Consider the following 17,523-nt stretch of genomic DNA (forward strand, 5'->3'; position numbering starts at 1 on the left):
TCAGAGGGACATATTTATTCATCACTTGCAACAACTGTTCCTTAAACAGTCTCCACATGTCTATAGTGCCTTTACCATGGAACAATTGCTCCCAATCCATGCTTCCTAACTCATGTCTAATCGCATCATAGTTTCCTCTTCCCCAATTAAATGTCCTCCCATTTTGCCTAATCCTCTCCTTCTCCATAGCTATGTAGAATGTGAGGCAGTTGTGGTCACTATCACCAAAATGCTCTCCCACCACAAGATCTGATACCTGCCCCGGCTCATTGCCGAGCACCAAATCCAAAATGGCCTCCCCCCTCGTTGGCCTGTCAACATACTGAGTTAGGAAACCCTCCTGAACACACCTTACAAAAACAGCTCCATTCAAATCTTCTGCTCGAAGGAGGTTCCAATCAATATTGGGAAAGTTAAAGTCACCCATTACAACAACCCTACTACGTCCACACTTTTCCAAAATCTGCCGACCTATGCTTTCTTCCATCTCCCTGCTGCTATTGGGGGGCCTGTAGTAAACCCCTAATGAGGTGACTGCTCCCTTGCTGTTCCTAATTTCCACCCATAATGACTCAGTAGGCAGATCTTCCTCGACAATGGAAGTTTCTCTAGCTGTGATACCCTCTCTGATTAGTAGTGCTACACCCCCTCCTCTTTTTCCCCCCTCCTTATTCTTTTTAAATGCTCTAAACTCTGGAACATCCAGCAACCATTCCTGCCCCTGAGAAACCCATGTCTCTGTTATGGCCACAACATCATAGCACCAGGTACTGATCCATGCTCTAAGTTCATCACTTTTATTCCTGATACTCCTTGAGTTAAAGCAAACACACTTTAACTGATACCTTGGTTCCTTGCCAGGAAAATCCTTCCCACTGTCTGCGCTACCTCTTGCTATTGCCTCATCTGCATCCATCTCATCTCCGGTATACAGCTCAGGTTCCCACCCCCCTGCCATACTAGTTTAAACCCTCTCGAACTACTCGAGCAAATCTTCCACCCAGGACATTGGTCCCCTTCCAGTTCAGATTCAACCCGTCCTTCTTGTACAGGTCCCACCTCCCCCAGAAGGCATCCCAATTATCTATATATCTGAAGCCCTCCCTCCTGCACCACGTGTTAAGCTGCGCCCGCTCCCTGTTCCTTGCCTCGCTATCTCGTGGCACCAGTAGTAAGCTCGAGAACACTACTCTGTTCGCCCTGCTCTGCAGCTTCCATCCTAACTCCCTGAAATCACTTTTTATATCTTCGATCCTTTTCCTGGCTATAACATTAGTGCCAATATGTAACAAGATTTCTGGCTGTTCGCCCTCCCCTTTTAGAACCCGATCGGAGACGTCCCGGACCCTGGCACCAGGGAGGCAACATACCTTCCGGGAATCCCAATCCTGACCACAAAATCTCCTGTCGATTCCCCTAACTATCGAGTCCCCTACCACGAGTACTTTTCTATTCTGCCCCCTTCCCTTCTTTGCCACAGTGTCAGGCTCAGTGCCAGAGAACTGACTGCTATGGCTTTCCTCTGGTAGATCATCCCACCCAGCAGTATCCAAAACGGTATACTTATTGCTGAGGGGAATGTCCACAGGGGATCTCTGCACTGTCTGACTGTCCCCTTTCCTCCCCCTAACTGTAACACATTTATCTTTGTCCTGAGTCTTAGGAGTGACCAACTCCCGGTAACTCCTCTCAATTACCACCTCAGGCTCCCGAATGATCCGTAATATATTCAGCTCCAGCTCCAATTCCCTAACACGGTTTTCAAGGAGCTGGAGTTGGGTGCATTTCCCGCCAGCGGAGATGTGTGCCATGTCTCCCACCTGCCACATTCTGCAGGAGGAGCAAGCAACTGCCCTAGCATCCATACCCGACTTGCTGATATATATGGTCACTGCTTTCCTTCCCGGCTGCCCCTCTGGTCCTCGTCACTTCCCCGCTGCTCCCGCTCCTTCTGTGAAAGGGAAAACATGCTGTCCGCTACCGGTAAGTAATTTTTTAAAAACTGCCTTACCTTCGCTGAAGTCTTCCGGGTTCGTCTTACCTCCGCTGCTGCTCACACTCAAAATCATCTGCAACTATCCCCAGTCATGAAGAAGTGTTACACCTGAAACGTTGACTGCAGCACCTCCTGATGCTGCCTGGCTTGCTGTATTCTCCCAGCCACACAATTTTTTTAAAAATCCTTCAAATTTCCAATTGATGCTGGTGATGTGGGAGTTGGAGCTGCACTAAAGCAGGAAGATGAGGATGGATTTGAATGGTCAATTCGCTACTTCTTAATATCCATCAGAGAAAAAAAACTCTACTATTGAAAAAGAACTATTGAGTTTGGTAACGGCCTTACAGTATTTTAATATTTATGTGATGAACTATGTGTTGGAGGCAGTTTTGTACACGGACTACAACCCTCTCACACTTTCGGAGCGATTTTAAGCCAAAAATATAAGACTATTTCATTGCAGTCTTATGTATAGACTTTTATTTATCAAATTGTACATGTTCCAGGTCATAAAAATGTGATAGATGCATTATTGTGGAGTTAAAAGAAAAGGTGTAGACAAAATTTGTCTGCATTGATTCCAATGTTATATATGTGTGCAGAAGTAAAATTAAATGTATAACTTAGATTAATGACATATGTATTTCATCGTAATGGTATTAAGAATTAAAAGGAAAAAACGAAGCCATGTCTTCATTACGATGGTTCACTTTTTTCTTAAGGGGGGAGGTGTCACAAAGTCAAAAGCCTGTATGTTCACTTTAAATAAAAAGTGTTTTCTGAATATTGAAACAAACTTAAAATGCATGCTCAGCTGCCTGAATGGAAAGGCTTGGAGATGTGCTGTTCCAAAATAGATACATGTAACAATTGGCTGTTAAATGGATACCTGGGTTTTGGTTGTTGTTTTGGCAACAATTCAAATTATACCAATTAGTTTAAATTATGGCCAGGATACTAAAACCTAACTGAGTTTGAAATGTAGACAACATTGCTAATTGAGGTGGTATGATGTTGGGAATATTAAAAAAGCAGGCATTTTGAGAATTGGTCAGAGACCAACTGGCATCGATCAGCCGAGCAACTGCCGTAGAGCCAGAGAGCGAACTGACTATCTAAAATCTTGCGCTCAAAGAGATGAGAACACACTTTCTATCAAAGATACCTTTTCATGTAAAACATCCTCACAGTAAAAAGAAAGAAGAAGAGCCAGGGAGTTCAGTAGATGGAAGATTGAAGACAAAGACTAGGAGAAAGTGAGGACCTCAGATGCTGGAGATCAGAGTGGAGAGTGTAGTGCTGGAAAAGCACAGCAGGTCAGGCAGCATCCAAGGAGCATGGGAATCAACGTTTCGGGCATAAGCTCTTCATCAAAAAGACAAAGGCTGCCTGGTCTTGAGATTAAGTTAACGTAATGTTTAATAATTGTAGTATAGGAATTTTTTTTTAAAAAGTTGGTGTCAGATACTAAGTAGTTAGGAAAAGTGGGGGGCTTGGATTTATGAATAGTTTTTCTTAGTGTTCACTCTTAGAGTTTGAAAATAAATTGTTATTTTTCCCTTAAATAGTGGAAATTAGGAATTCTCTGTCACTCACATTTTAACAGATTCTGAAGTGATGTGAACTTTAACTAACAGAGTGGTTTGACCTCCATGTGAGAAAAGAGACAGAGAGAAGGAGTGGCTGTATGAGAGAGAGGGAAAGGGACAGTGAGGGAAAGAGACACAGAGACATTGAGACAGACAGCCGGGGGTGGAGGGAGGGCAATGTGAGAGAGAGGGAGAGAGACACAGTAAGACAGAGAGAGAGTGTAACAGTGGGGAGACAGACAGAGAGGAGCAGTGAGGATAGATTAGGGTGGTGCTGAAAAAGCACAGCAGGTCAGGCAGCATCGAGCAGCAGGAAAATCGACGTTTCGGGCAAAAGCTCCTCGGATGCTCCCTGACCTGCTGAGCTTTTCCAGTACCACTCTAATCTAGACTCTGGTTATCAGCATTTGCCGTCCTCACTTTTGCCTAGAGAGGAGCAGTGAGACAATGAGAACATAAGATAATAATTAGGTGCAGGAGTAGGCCAACTGGCCTTCAATCTTGCTCTACGATTCAATAAGATCATGGCTGATTTTGTTTTTGTGGCCTCAGCTCCACTTACCCGCCCTCTCACCGTAACCCTTACTTTCTATCAGGAAGAGAATGGGACAGTGAGAGAGAGGAGAACAGGGAGAGGGAATGACATTGAATCAGAGAGAGAAAGTCAGAGAAAAAGATGGACAAAATGAGGGAGAGAGAGTGAGAGGAGAACAGTGAGGGGGTCAGTGACAGAAAGAGAGGGACGGATGGTAAGAGAGTGAGTGGCAGTGTGAGCACGAAAGGGACAGAGAGATTGTCCGAGCGATAGACATCAGAGAGGGAGAGACTGTGTGATGGAGGGACGGAGAGAGAGGGGCAATGAGACAGCAAGGAAGAGAGAGAGGATCAGTGTAACAGAAAGAGTGATATGGATTATTATCAAGAGAGAGAGAGGGGGACAGTTTGTAAGAGAGGAAAAGAAAGTGTCAGTGAGGAGAACTGTAACACATCCTCAGTCTGTTCTCTTAGCAACAGGTGATATGGAAAGTGTAATGGAATTGGGAGAGGTTGGAGATTGAAAAGGTAGAGAGTGTGCAAGAGGGAAATTGAGTAAAGGAGAAAGGTGGAGAGAGTGGCATGAAAAAGAGACAGAGAAAAAAGGAGCATGCAAGGCTGAGGAGGACATTGTTAGAGTCGGAAGAGATCGGGAGCAAGATTGAGCAGGGGAGAGAGTTGAATTATGCCATGGCCAGCCTAGGGTGGATGATACCAGAGGTAAAAGCAAGGGCAGAGTGACTTCAACCCAACTCCTGATTTTCGCATTGGTCCCCGTTTAGTCTGTGAGGACCAGGACTTAGGGTTGTGTTTGTCTTTCTCCAGCTCAACTTCTTCAACACAAAGACAAACAGCAAAAAATTTTGTTCTGCTGCTTGGCATTATTTAGTGAAAATTTTTATTCTTTAAAAATTGAAACTACAGGTGCAGACAGTGGATGGTGACTTTTTTTCAGTCGCCTCTGAGTTGAAAGTAATGTTGAAATATGTCTTTGCAACCTGTTGTATATGTTTAAGACAAGACAGCACAACATTCACTGTTATTTTCATGAAAGACTGCTTCATTGCTGCAAAAATGGAATTGAAGTGAGCAAACCCTGGATAGATTGATTAATGACTGAATTTGATTGATTGGTGAATTTGATTAAAGGGATATTTCAGCACAGTCTTTAGCTGCTGCCTGTACTTAGTCTGGGTAATGGCATAAATCGCAGTGTTTGTGCAGCAACTGAGGAGCTGCAGCATGAAGCCTAATTCCTGCATAAAGAGATGTAGATAAGCAGAGCCATATCCAAAATAATTCATCCGGTGCCATAGAGAATAGACCATTAATGTTGAACATAACAGGATGAAATTGGCTGAAATCACAAATAGTAAAATGATGGACTTTTTGCGACTCTTCATTTCGGTATCACACTGAATGTCCCCATTGGTGTGAGCGCGGAGTCTCCTGCGGGCTCTGCTGGTCACTAAAATGTGTCTGACGGTGAGAACATTGAGCAGCAGAATCACGAAAAATGGGAGAGCTGGGTTTAGAATATGGTGGAGGAACTCGATTGTGACCCAGACTGGAGAGTGATAAACATTGTTTGTTACAGAACAAAACCAGGGGATGTTCACCAGCCAATACCGAGCCGTGAGCATAAAATACCAGGAAATGTCCTTTAAACAGCTCAGCACAGTCACTGCTCCCAGAACCACAGCCGCCGTTTTCTCACTGCAATATTTACTTTTCAGCTTCTGGCAACAAATGGCCACAAACCGATCAAAGGTGAAAGTGACAGTGAACCAGACAGAGCAGTCAGTGGCTGCATAAAGCAGGACGGCGTGGATATTACACACGGGGACGGAGTCCATCAGGAAATAAAACTGTTCCCGATAAACAATGGGAATATGCCTCAATATCAGGTCGAGGATAATGACCAGTAGATCCGCCACTGCCATGGCCCCCAGGTAACGACTGACACATGGAGATAATCCACAATCTTTATAAAGCAGGACTTAGATCGTCACTGCATTAACTGTGAGGAAGGAAAACAAACACATTATACATCAACTTGGAGGCAAAGTTACCAGTTATATTGATGACACAGTGAGATTTTCAAATGAGTCATTGATTAGATTAGATTACTTACAGTGTGGAAACAGGCCCTTCGGCCCAACAAGTCCACACCGACCCGCCGAAGCGCAACCCACCCATACCCCTACATTTACCCCTTAAACCTAACACTACGGGCAATTTAGCATGGCCAATTCACCTGACCCACACATCTTTGGACTGTGGGAGGAAACCGGAGCACCCGGAGGAAACCCACGCAGACACGGGGAAAATGTGCAAACTCCACACAGTCAGTCGCCTGAGGCGGGAATTGAACCCGGATCTCTGGCGCTGTGAGGCAGCAGTGCTAACCACTGTGCCACCGTGCCGCCCACGGCACGTAATCAGAGATTTACTAAATAATTAGTGCTGAAATATTGATATGATGAGTTTTGAATTTTTGACAAAAGTGTGACGTAACACAAAAGAAGTACTCCCTCCCCAAACACAGAGACACCGTCTGCTCTTATGGATGTGTGTCTAGAACATTCCTACACACTCGATCACCCAAGAGCAGACACAGGTCATTTCTTTACAGTTCCTAATACAGAAGGTGAAAACGTTGCTGTTCTGAAGGATTCTCTCCCCATTCCCTGAAGGCAATGGAGGTTGAAAACTTCTGTCTTTTAGTCTAAATTATGGTTGATCCTCTGTTTTGAAGAAATGTAAATGCAGGGAAAATGTATTCACCGCTTTAACTGCCTGAGGGGATTTCAAAAGTGTTTCCTTCCCCTTTGAACAGGATTTCTTCCCTTGGGATCTTGTCTTTTATTTTAACTAACTGATGTCAAGCTGTTCACAAATAATATCAATTGTAGAATGCTCCGAGAGTGTCACTTTTGAAATTTTTTGGAGAATTCACATAAAGTTCCAAACAATTTACCAGGTCCAAGAAAATGTCAGTCCTCCAGTATGTAACACACAAGAGGAAGAAGCATATTTGAATTTTGTACGAATCACATCTGATTAATGTCCATTATGAGATCTTTCAGCCCTTCAAATCTATCCCACTAGTCAATAAGATTGGGGCTGATCTGATTGTGCCCTGAGCTCCATGTTACAGTCATTCAATTCCTTGGGCTCCTGTCATTGACTGGACAACACTTGGACGTTATGTCAACACCAGTTTTCATCAAACCATTTCCACAATGACAGACTCTCCAAACAATATATTGCATCATATATAAACTTTGATGTTATTTTGAGAGTATCTTACACATTGCAATCAAAAACAATGAGGAGATATGGTTATTTCATTTGACTTATCCTATTGTATTTAACCATTTAAGGTTTCTGTGAATATTTGTAGCTCGGGTTGTGGTTGAAGGTGTTACTCGGTTCGCGGAGCTGCTTGATTTTCCTGCCAACATTTCGTCTCCCGACTGGGTGACATCTTCAGTGCTGTGTTGCCTCTGGATGAAGTGCTGTTGTTATGATCTGCCCAGGGGTTATATCTGCTGACAGACAGAGCCGTATAAACAACAATAACAGCGCTTCATCCAATAGCTACATTGCACTGAAGATGTCATCCAGTTGGGAGTTGAAACATTTGCAGAAAAATCAAGCGAATCAGTGAATCGAACAACAATTTCAATGTCAGCATCTCTACCCTTGTTTCATTATTAAATAAAATAAAAAGTGGTCTTGTGCAGGGAATATCAGGAAGTGGGAACCAACTTGAAGGGCAGGACCTCAAGTGCTATACTCTCCGGCTTATTACCCAAACTTTGTGCAAATTGACGTAGAAAGTAGGCAATATGGAGAAATAAACTGAAGGAGCAGGGCAGGAAAAACAGGTTCAGCTTCATGGGGCACAGGCAGCAGTATTAAGATAGGAAGGAACTGCACCACTGGGATAGGGTCCACGTGAACCATTCAGCGAGCAGGATCCAAGCGGTAACGTCCAACTGTGTGGTCACAAGACCAGAAGCTAGTTAAATAGGGGAGGGCTCAGGAGAGGTTTTTAAAGTTTCCAGAACAAGTAAAAGGAGAGCGAGTATGGAGCAGGTCAGTAATCCCACTACAGGCCCAGCACATAAGGGGCAGGTATCAGAAGGGGGTCTGTTAACGCAACACTGAGTGTTGCACTTAAAATGCATGCAGTACATAAAACAAAGTAAATCGGCTTGTAGCTCATTTGAAATTGCTGGGTACAGTGTTGTGAGTTTTACGGAAACATAGCTACAAGGGGATCAGGGCTGGCAAATACATATCCGAGAATATATGTTCCATTGAAAGGACAGACAGATAGGCAGTGCAAGAAGGGACATCTTGTTATTAAGAGATGAAATTAAATCAATTGCAAGAATATGTTCAGAAAGTGTACAATTGGTCTGGGCAGAGATGAGGAACAGTAAAGGAAAAATCATGTCCCTGTAGGAGGTGTGTGCAGGACTCCTAGCAGTAGTTGGGATGTGAGGCAGAAAATAAATTGGAAAATATAGAAGCCATGTAAGAAAGGCAATATTACAATAACCCTGAGGGACTTCAATGTGCAGGTAGTTTGGGAAAATCAGGTAGGCTGAGGATCCAAGAAAAGGAATTTGTGGAATGTATACAAGAAGCTATTTTGGATCAGAGCCCATCAGCAAATGGACTTGTGGTAGAGCTGAAAATGTGTTGCTGGAAAAGCGCAGCAGGTCAGGCAGCATCCAAGGAGCAGGAGAATCGACATTTCGGCATGAGCCCTTCTTCAGGACTTGTGGTAGAGCCCATTAGCAAACAGGTAATTCTGAATTTTGTGATGTGCAATGAAGCAGACTTGATGACAGAGCTGAAGATAAAGGTCAACCTCGAAGCAGTGACCACAATATGATCCATGTTACCCTGCAGTGTGAGAGTGAGAAAGTAGAATCAGGTCTAATTTACAGTTGACTAAGTGTAGCTCCAAAGACATGAGTGAGGAGCTGGCCAGAGCTGTTTGGAAGGGTGGCCTAGCAGGAAAGGTGGTGGAGCAGCACTGGTTGGAGTTTCTGGGAGTAATTCAGGAAGCACAACAAAAATCCATTCCAAGGAATAAAACACATACTAAGGGGGAGAGCGCGCGAAGATAGGGAAATGTCTAATATAACACTCTGTTAAAGGCAGGAGGGAGGCTGTTTAGACAGATCTCCGTCAATGGTTATATTTTACACCCATCATTAAGGTCGGGATGGCAGAATACTTGGAAGTAGATGGTAAAATAGGGCCCAGACAGCATAAATTCATCAAACAGCTGTGATTCCTTATAATTCTGTTAGAATTCTTCAAAGAGTTAACGAACAAGTTAGATAAAGGGAAGCCATCAGATGTGATGTATTTGGAGTTCCAGAAGGCCTTTGATAAGATGCCACAAGGTGTTCGGGGCAAGATATTGACATGCATAGAGGATGCTGAGATGAGAAATGAAACAATATCTTCCAGGATTACAAAGTACAGTGTTGGAATCGTAACTGTTCATGTTGCACATTGACGATCTGGATGAAGAAACTTTGTTGCTAATCTTGCAGATGACACAAGGATAGATGGAGAGACAGGTAATGTTATGGAGGTGGGGCAACAGCAAAAGTAGAGTTTAAAAAGATAATTAAGAACACACAGGATGCTTTATTATTCAAGGCATCGATTAACAGAATTGGGAGGTTATTTTGAGCTGTTCAGATTGTTGGTGAGGCCAGAGCTGGAGTAGTGTGTGCAGGTCTGGCCACCATGCTATAGAAAGAATGTGATAATGCTGCAATGGGTGCAGAGGAGATTCACCGTGATGTTACCAATGGTCAGACCAAACTGGGAGCATTGCGCATCGGTCTGGTCTGTGGATTGCAAGAAAGATAGTACTGGAATTCCAAAGAAGATTTTAAGAATGATACTAAAACCTGAGAGATTCTAACTTTGCACAAATGATTGGACAGTTTGAGGCACATTGCTCCAGAAAAGAGAAAACTGAGAAGCAAATGAACATGTACTTTAAAATTATGGAGAGAATTGACCAGGCAGTTGTAGAGAAGATGTTTTCCATTGTGGACAAGTAGGGGTTCCAATGAATGGCAATGATAAATAAAAACAATGAGGGTGTCACAAAAATGTCTTTTCATATTGACCAGAAAGTTGAGGTTGTTACTGCATGGAGCAGGGGAGGGAAATTTCACAGGTATATCGCCAACAAAGAGACAAAGGGCTGAATAGCCTTCTTCTGTGTTGTAATGTTTCGACACATTTCATAGGGAAGCTCTACAAGTGCATGAAAGATAAAAGTATAGGAAATGCTGACAGTTTTCAATGTCGTGGATGGGAGGAGGATCATGTGGTACATAAACAGCAGCACAGACCAAGAGGAAAAATTGCCCATTTCCCTGTTGTACATTCCATTGACGAAACCTGCAAAGTAATGTGTGAGATACAAAGTTAACCAACTGAGTGATTACTGGCAGTGGTATAGGACAGAGCAGCAGCATTTCTGTCTGGCAGTCAAACACAAATCACTTCTCATCAGAAAAACTGCGACATTAGGGATATTAATGGGCAGTGTGTCTGCATGTTCTGGACTGAAAAAGAGTGTGACTACAAAGATCAGGATAGACGAAGGCTCAGGAACTGAACCCAGAATAATGTAAATCTCTATATCTTAGAATGATAAATTCATTGATTTACCACGAGAAACCATAACTAGTATTTATATGATGCTTTCAACACAGGCAAATGTCACAAAATGCTTCACATAGCCTCTTCAGTCATAGCTTGACACTGAGCTCGGGGAGGAGATAGGCAGAAAACAAAATCCCATGCTAAAGACTAATGAGGCCTTCAGTTAACAGGAGGAGACCTTTCAGCGCCTCAGCCTTTCACACCATTCAATATGATCAAGGTGGACCTACCACAGACCTCAGTGTTTCTTTTGTGACAGGTTATCATTGTCAACAACTCCATGGTATTTCAAAATGCTATCCATCTCCTCTTTAGATGCTTCCAGTGAACTAGCCTCCATGATTCTCTGGGTAGAGAATTCCAGGCATTCAATAATGTCTGAGAGAAGAAGTACCTTCGCATCTTAAAGTGTCAGGGACCACTAACTGAAAAATGAGTCCCCTAATTCGAGATGCAAACACGAGTAGAAGCTACTTCCCAACATCTACCGTTCAAGTCTTCTCTGAATCATGATTTTGAAGAAGACCATTATTATGCCAAACATTTATGGACTGGCTCTTTGTGCACTATGTGTCTCTATGTCTTGATGTCTTCAAGAACTGAAATGTTTGTCCCAGGAATCAGCCTTGTGAATCTTTATTAAACTGTCTCCAATATCCTCTCCCAACTGTACATCCTGTCTTAAGTTTGGGATCAAAATTGCACACAGTATTCTGGGTATAGTTTCACCAATAGTGTTACAGTTCAAAGTTTGTGAAAAGATTTGTTCCAATTATGGGTGGCAGGGTGGCTCAGTAGTTAGTACTGCTACCTCACAGAACCAGGGTCCCAGGTTCGATTCCAGCCTAAGGTGACTGTCTGTGTGGAGTTTGTACATTGTCTCCACGTCTGCGTGGGTTTCCTCCCACAGTCCAAAGACCTGCAGGTTAGGTGAGTTGGCCATGCTAAATTGCCCATAGTGTTAAGTGCATTAGTCAGAGGAAATGTGTCTGGGTGGGTTACTCTTTGAAGCGTCAGTGTGGGCTTTTTGGGCCTGTTTCCACACTGTAGGGAATCTAATCATAACAAGACTTCTCTTGTAAATAAAAAAAATCCAGCCCCCTCAAAATAAAGGCCAACATTCCATTTGCTGTCTTAATTGCTTGCTGTACCTGTATGCTAAAGTTTTCAGTTTCATGCACAAGAATACCCACGTCCCTTTGTGCTCCACTGTTTTTGGAGTATCTCTTCATTTAAATAACAAACAGGAATTTTGATTCCTCTGGCCAAATGACCACACTTTTTTTCTGACACTGAGCTCCATTAGCAAAGTGTGCATAGAGTGAGGCAATCTATCTCTATTCCATTTGAGATTGTTTATGATCTCATCACACCATACACTATCACTAATTTTTTGCATCATTAGCTAATATGAATACATTGCATCCTCCCCCTTGCAAGTTATTCATATGATTAGATTAGATTACATTACAGCGTGGAAACAGGCCCTTCGGCCCAACAAGTCCACACCGACCCGCCGAAGCGCAACCCACCCATGCCCCTACATTTACCCCTTACCTAACACTACGGGCAATTTAGCATGGCCAATTCACCTGACCTGCACATCTTTGGACTGTGGGAGGAAACCGGAGCACCCAGAGGAAACCCACGCAGACACGGGGAGAACGTGCAAACTCCACACAGTCAGTCGCCTGAGGTGGGAATTGAACCCGGGTCTCAGGCGCTGTGAGGCAGCAGTGCTAACCACTGTGCCACCATGCCGCCCACAAATGAACCGTAAATAATTGAGGATCTAGGACATATTATGTTGATACTCCACTGAGTCACGTCTTTCCAACCTGAAAAAATAGCCATTAATCCCAACTCTATTGTCTATTTGTTAGTCAATTATAAATCCATTCCTCATATATTACTGTCTTAACTGATATCTCCCCTTTTGAGCAATCACTGTTTGCTGTATTTCATATTTTATCCAATATCTCATGGAAATCCAAATACTGAACACAACATCCACTGGTTCCTCTTCATCAGCTCCACTTCTCTGATCCTCAGAAAACCAAGCAAATCTGTCAAACTTGATTTTGTTTTCACAGCACGGGATTGAATCTGCTTGATAATGTTCAGGATTTATTATGCTATTTCTTTCTTATTAATGGACTCAAGCAATTTCCCAGCACTGGCTATCGAATTAACTGGCCTGCATGTTCCTTCCTGTGCCCATCCATCCTTGAACAGAGGAGTCACTTCATCAGTTTTCCAATTGTCTGGAATCCTTCTTGAATCCAGTGAGCTCAAGAATGTTTAAACCAAGGCGTCCAGTGTCTCTGCAGCAATTTCTCTTAAAACCCATGGGTCAAAGTCGTAAAGTCCCAGTGATCTATCGTGTCTTCAGATCCAGTACTTTGTTCAAAACGCAGTCCCTTGTAAAGAAAGAGACGTTTACAAGTTTTCTTCTCCAATCAGACCTTGCTTATATGCGTTTAGAATATATATATATAAAATCCAAATTAAATAATTAACTGAATCAAAGTCAAATAACTAACTGTAATTTTCCGCTTCTCATTTTCAAGTCCCCAGTCCCACATATACTTGAGTTCCTCTCTATCTCTCTTTATGCACACAGAGAATCTTTTGCAATTTTTTTTGAAATTGCTTGCCAATGTACATTCATAACCAATTTTCTTCATCATGTAAGGCTTTTCAGCCAACCGCTGCTGGTTCCTAAAATGAACAATTCTAAACTTCAATTTTTATTGCTTTAAAAAGTCTTTGTTTTTGATTTGATCCTGTTATTGACAGCCTTCGTTAACGAGAGGTGGGTCATCTTGTTCTCGAGTCCTTCATTTTGAGCAGAAGAAATGTTTTCTAAGCGTCGTGAAGTTGGGCTTAAATGTATGTCATCGTTCGGACACTGTCTTCCCTTTAGTTTATTTTCACATCCTGTGTCAATCAACAAATCATTCAAAGCTCCTGAGCAGCTGATTAGACACCGGTTTCCAAACAATGCTTCCATGGGTTTCCTCAACACCTGCTCTGCTTACAGCATTTAACACAGATGTTCTACGGACAAACACAGACCAAGTTTCAAATGTGTCAGTCAAAGCTGCTGGAAAAGCTTAAGTCAAAGGACACTCCTTCGTGGGGCACCACACAGGGCACACGGGGCAGTATCTGAAATTTACAACATTGGCACAACTGCGTCTATAGAACCAAAAGTCATGGTCAGGGAGAAACCCAGAGGGAAACACACTCATTATAAACACAGAAAAGGACCCGACTTGAAGGGGGAAGAAATCAAAGGCATATAGGGAATGCACGGGATGAAAATGAGACTAATTCAAAGAGAAACGGCATTGAGGGGGCAACAGGACGGAGAAAGTTAAAATGGACATGTTAATGCAGCAGAAGCAGGTGCAGGTCGTGAGTCACGGCTGATTGGCAAATGGGGCAGTGTAGGTCAGTGAGCACAGGGATGTGGGAGAAGGGGACTGTATAGATCAGTACGTATAGAGGTGATGGGTGAATGGGACAGTGTGGGTCAGTGAGGACAGTGGTGATAAGTGAAGTGGACAGTGTAGGTCAGTGTTCATAGGCATGTTGGGAGAAGGGGATAGCGTAGGTCAGAGTGTACAGGGTAATTTTGACCAGAACAGTGTATGTCAGTGAGGACTGGGGTGATAGGTGAAGGGTACAGTGTAGGTCAGTGGGTGCAGAGGTGTTGGGTGAAGGGGAAGTGTAAGTCTCTTAATACAGGGTTGATGTGTGACTGGAATAGTGTTGGTCAGTGATTAAAGGGTGATGTGTGAAGGGGACAGTGTAGGTCAGTGAGTGTAGGGGCGATGGGTGAACGGGACAGTGCAGGTCAGTGAGTACAGGGGTGATGGGTGAACGGGACAGTGCAGATCAGTGAGTACAGGGGCGATGGGTGAACGGGACAGTGCAGGTCAGTGAGTACAGGGGAGATGGGTGAACGGGACAGTGCAGGTCAGTGAGTACAGGGGTGATGGGTGAACGGGACAGTGCAGGTCAGTGAGTACAGGGGTGATGGGTGAACGGGACAGTGCAGGTCAGTGAGTACAGGGGTGATGGGTGAATGGGATGCTGTCGGTCAGTGATTACAGGGATGATGGTTGAACAAGTCAGTATAGGTCAGTGAGTACAGGGGTGAGTGGTGAAGGGCCCAGAATTAGTCAGTGAGTAGAGGGATGATTGGTAAGTGGAACAGTGCAGATCAGTCAGTACAGGGTGAAGGCGAGAGTGTAGGTTAGTGAGTATGGGGGTGATGAGTGAATGGGACACTGTAGGTCCATGAATACAGGGGTGATGGGTGAAGGGGACATTGTAGGTCTCTGAATACAGGGTTGATGCGTGAGTGACATTGTGTCGGTCAGTGAGTACAGGGGTGATGTGTGAAGGATACAGTGTAGGTTAGTGAGTTTGGGGGTACTAGGTGAACGGGACAGTGTAGGTCAGTGAGTACGGTGTGATGAGTGATTGGGAGAGATTAGATTAGATTAGATTACTTACAGTGTGGAAACAGGCCCTTCGACCCAACAAGTCCACACTGCCCCACCGAAGCGTAACCCACCCATATCCCTACATCTACCCCTTACCTAACACTGCAGGCAACTTAGCATGGCCAATTCACCTGACCCTGCACATCTTTGGACTGTGGGAGGAAACCGGAGCACCCGGAGGAAACCCACGCAGACACGGGGAGAATGTGCAAACTCCACACAGTCAGTCGTCTGAGTCGGGAATTGAACCCGGGTCTCTGGCGCTGTGAGGCAGCAGTGCTAACCACAGTGCCACCGTGCCGAGAGTGTAGGTTAATGAGTACAAGGGTGATGCGTGAATGGGACAGTGTACGTTAATCAAAGTTTGTGAGAAGATTTGTAGCTCGGGTGCTCGTTGTTGTGGTTCTGTTTGCCGAGCTGGGAATTTGTGACAAGCAACAAGCTTGTGACTGACAAGCAACATGAGTTCGGCTGGGACACCACTACTATTAGAGGACAAGTCAAACAGAGAACAGCCAGGGAATTCCTAGAGGCATGGCACTCATTCACAGATTCAATCAATAAGCCCATTGACCTGGAACCAATATACCGACCACTGCAACGGACAGCTGGAACTGACAACTGGAAACAGCAGAGACAAACCATTATAAATGCCGGAGGAAAGATCACAGAAGCGCTTCACAGGAGGCTCCCAAGCACTGAGGATGTCACCTAGGCAGGGGAGGAAACGTCTGCAACACAAATTCCCAGCTCAGCGAACAGAACCACAACAGTGTACATTAATGAATACATGGGTTATGCATGGACAGGACAGTATAGGTCAATGCGTATAGGGGTGATGGCTGAATGGATCAGTGTAGGTTAGCGAGAACAGGGATGATGATTAGATTAGATTCCCTACAATGTGGAAACAGGCCCTTCGGCCTGTTTCCACACTCAGACCCATTTCCCTCTGACTAATGTATCTAACACTATGGGCAATTTAACATGGCCATTTTACCTGACCTGCACATCTTTGGACTGTGGGAGGAAACCAAAGCACCCGGAGGAAACCTACGCAGACACTGGGAGAATGTGACAACTCCACACCGACAGCTGCCCGAGCTGGAATCGAACCTGGGATCCTGGTGCTGTGAGGCAGCAGTGCCAACCACTGAGCCACCATGCCGCCCCACATCCCCATGGGATGATGGGTGAAGGGGACAGTGTAGGCCAGTGAGTACATGGGTGATGGGTGAAGGGGATAATCGATCTGAGTGATTAAAGGGGAGATGGGTGAACGGGACAATGTGAGGGAGTAAAGGGGTGATGGGTGAACGGGACAATCGATGTGAGGGAGTAAAGGGGTGATGGGTGAACGGGACAATACGAGGGAGTAGAGGGGTGATGGGTGAACGGGACAGTTTATGTGAGTGTCTACGGGTGACGTGTTATTGGGGCATTGTAGGTCACTGAATACAGGGGTGATGGGTGAAGGGGACCAGTGTAGGTCACTGAATACAGGGGTGGTGGGTAAAGGGGACAGTGTCGGTTAGTGAGTACAGGGGTGATGTGTGACGGGGACAGTGTAGAGTCAGTGAGTACAGGGCTGTGGGAAAATGGGACAGTGCAGGTCAGTGAGTACAGGGGATGTTGGTTGAGCGGGGTAGTTCAGGTCAGTGAGTTCAGTGTAATAGTTGAATGGAATAGTGTAGGTTAGCGCTTACAGGGGTGATATGTGAAGGGGACAGTGTAGCACAGTGAGTGCATGGGTAATGGGTAAATGGGACGGTGTAAGTCAGTGAGAACTGGGGTGATGGGTAAATGGGACGGTGCAAGTCAGTGAGAACTGGGGTGATGGGTGAATGGACAGTGTAGGTCAGTGAGTACAGGGGTGATGGGTGAATGGACAGTGTAGGTCAGTGAGTACAGGGGTGATGGGTGAATGGACAGTGTAGGTCAGTGAGTACAGGGGTGATGGGTGAATGGACAGTGTAGGTCAGTGAGTACAGGGGTGAATGGGGAATGGGACAATGCAAGCCAGTGAGTACAGGGGTGAATGGGGAATGGGACAGTGTAGGACAATGAGGACAGGGGTGATGGGTGACGGGGACAGTATAGGATCAGTGAGTACAGGGCTGTGGGAAAATGGGACAGTGCAGGTCAGTGAGTACAGGTGATGTTG

At 44.6% G+C, this 17,523-nt stretch overlaps 1 pseudogene; it reads right to left on the reverse strand.

Moving 5' to 3' along the window:
- Window positions 1-4,141: 4,141 nt before the first annotated feature.
- LOC148141520 (putative G protein-coupled receptor 139) overlaps window positions 4,142-17,523 on the reverse strand; it is a 36,976-nt pseudogene continuing 23,594 nt past the window's right edge.

Source organism: Chiloscyllium plagiosum, unplaced genomic scaffold, assembly GCF_037043375.1.
Source record: "Chiloscyllium plagiosum isolate Xiang-an unplaced genomic scaffold, Cpla_swu_hap1 HiC_scaffold_33, whole genome shotgun sequence".
NCBI lineage: Eukaryota > Metazoa > Chordata > Chondrichthyes > Orectolobiformes > Hemiscylliidae > Chiloscyllium > Chiloscyllium plagiosum.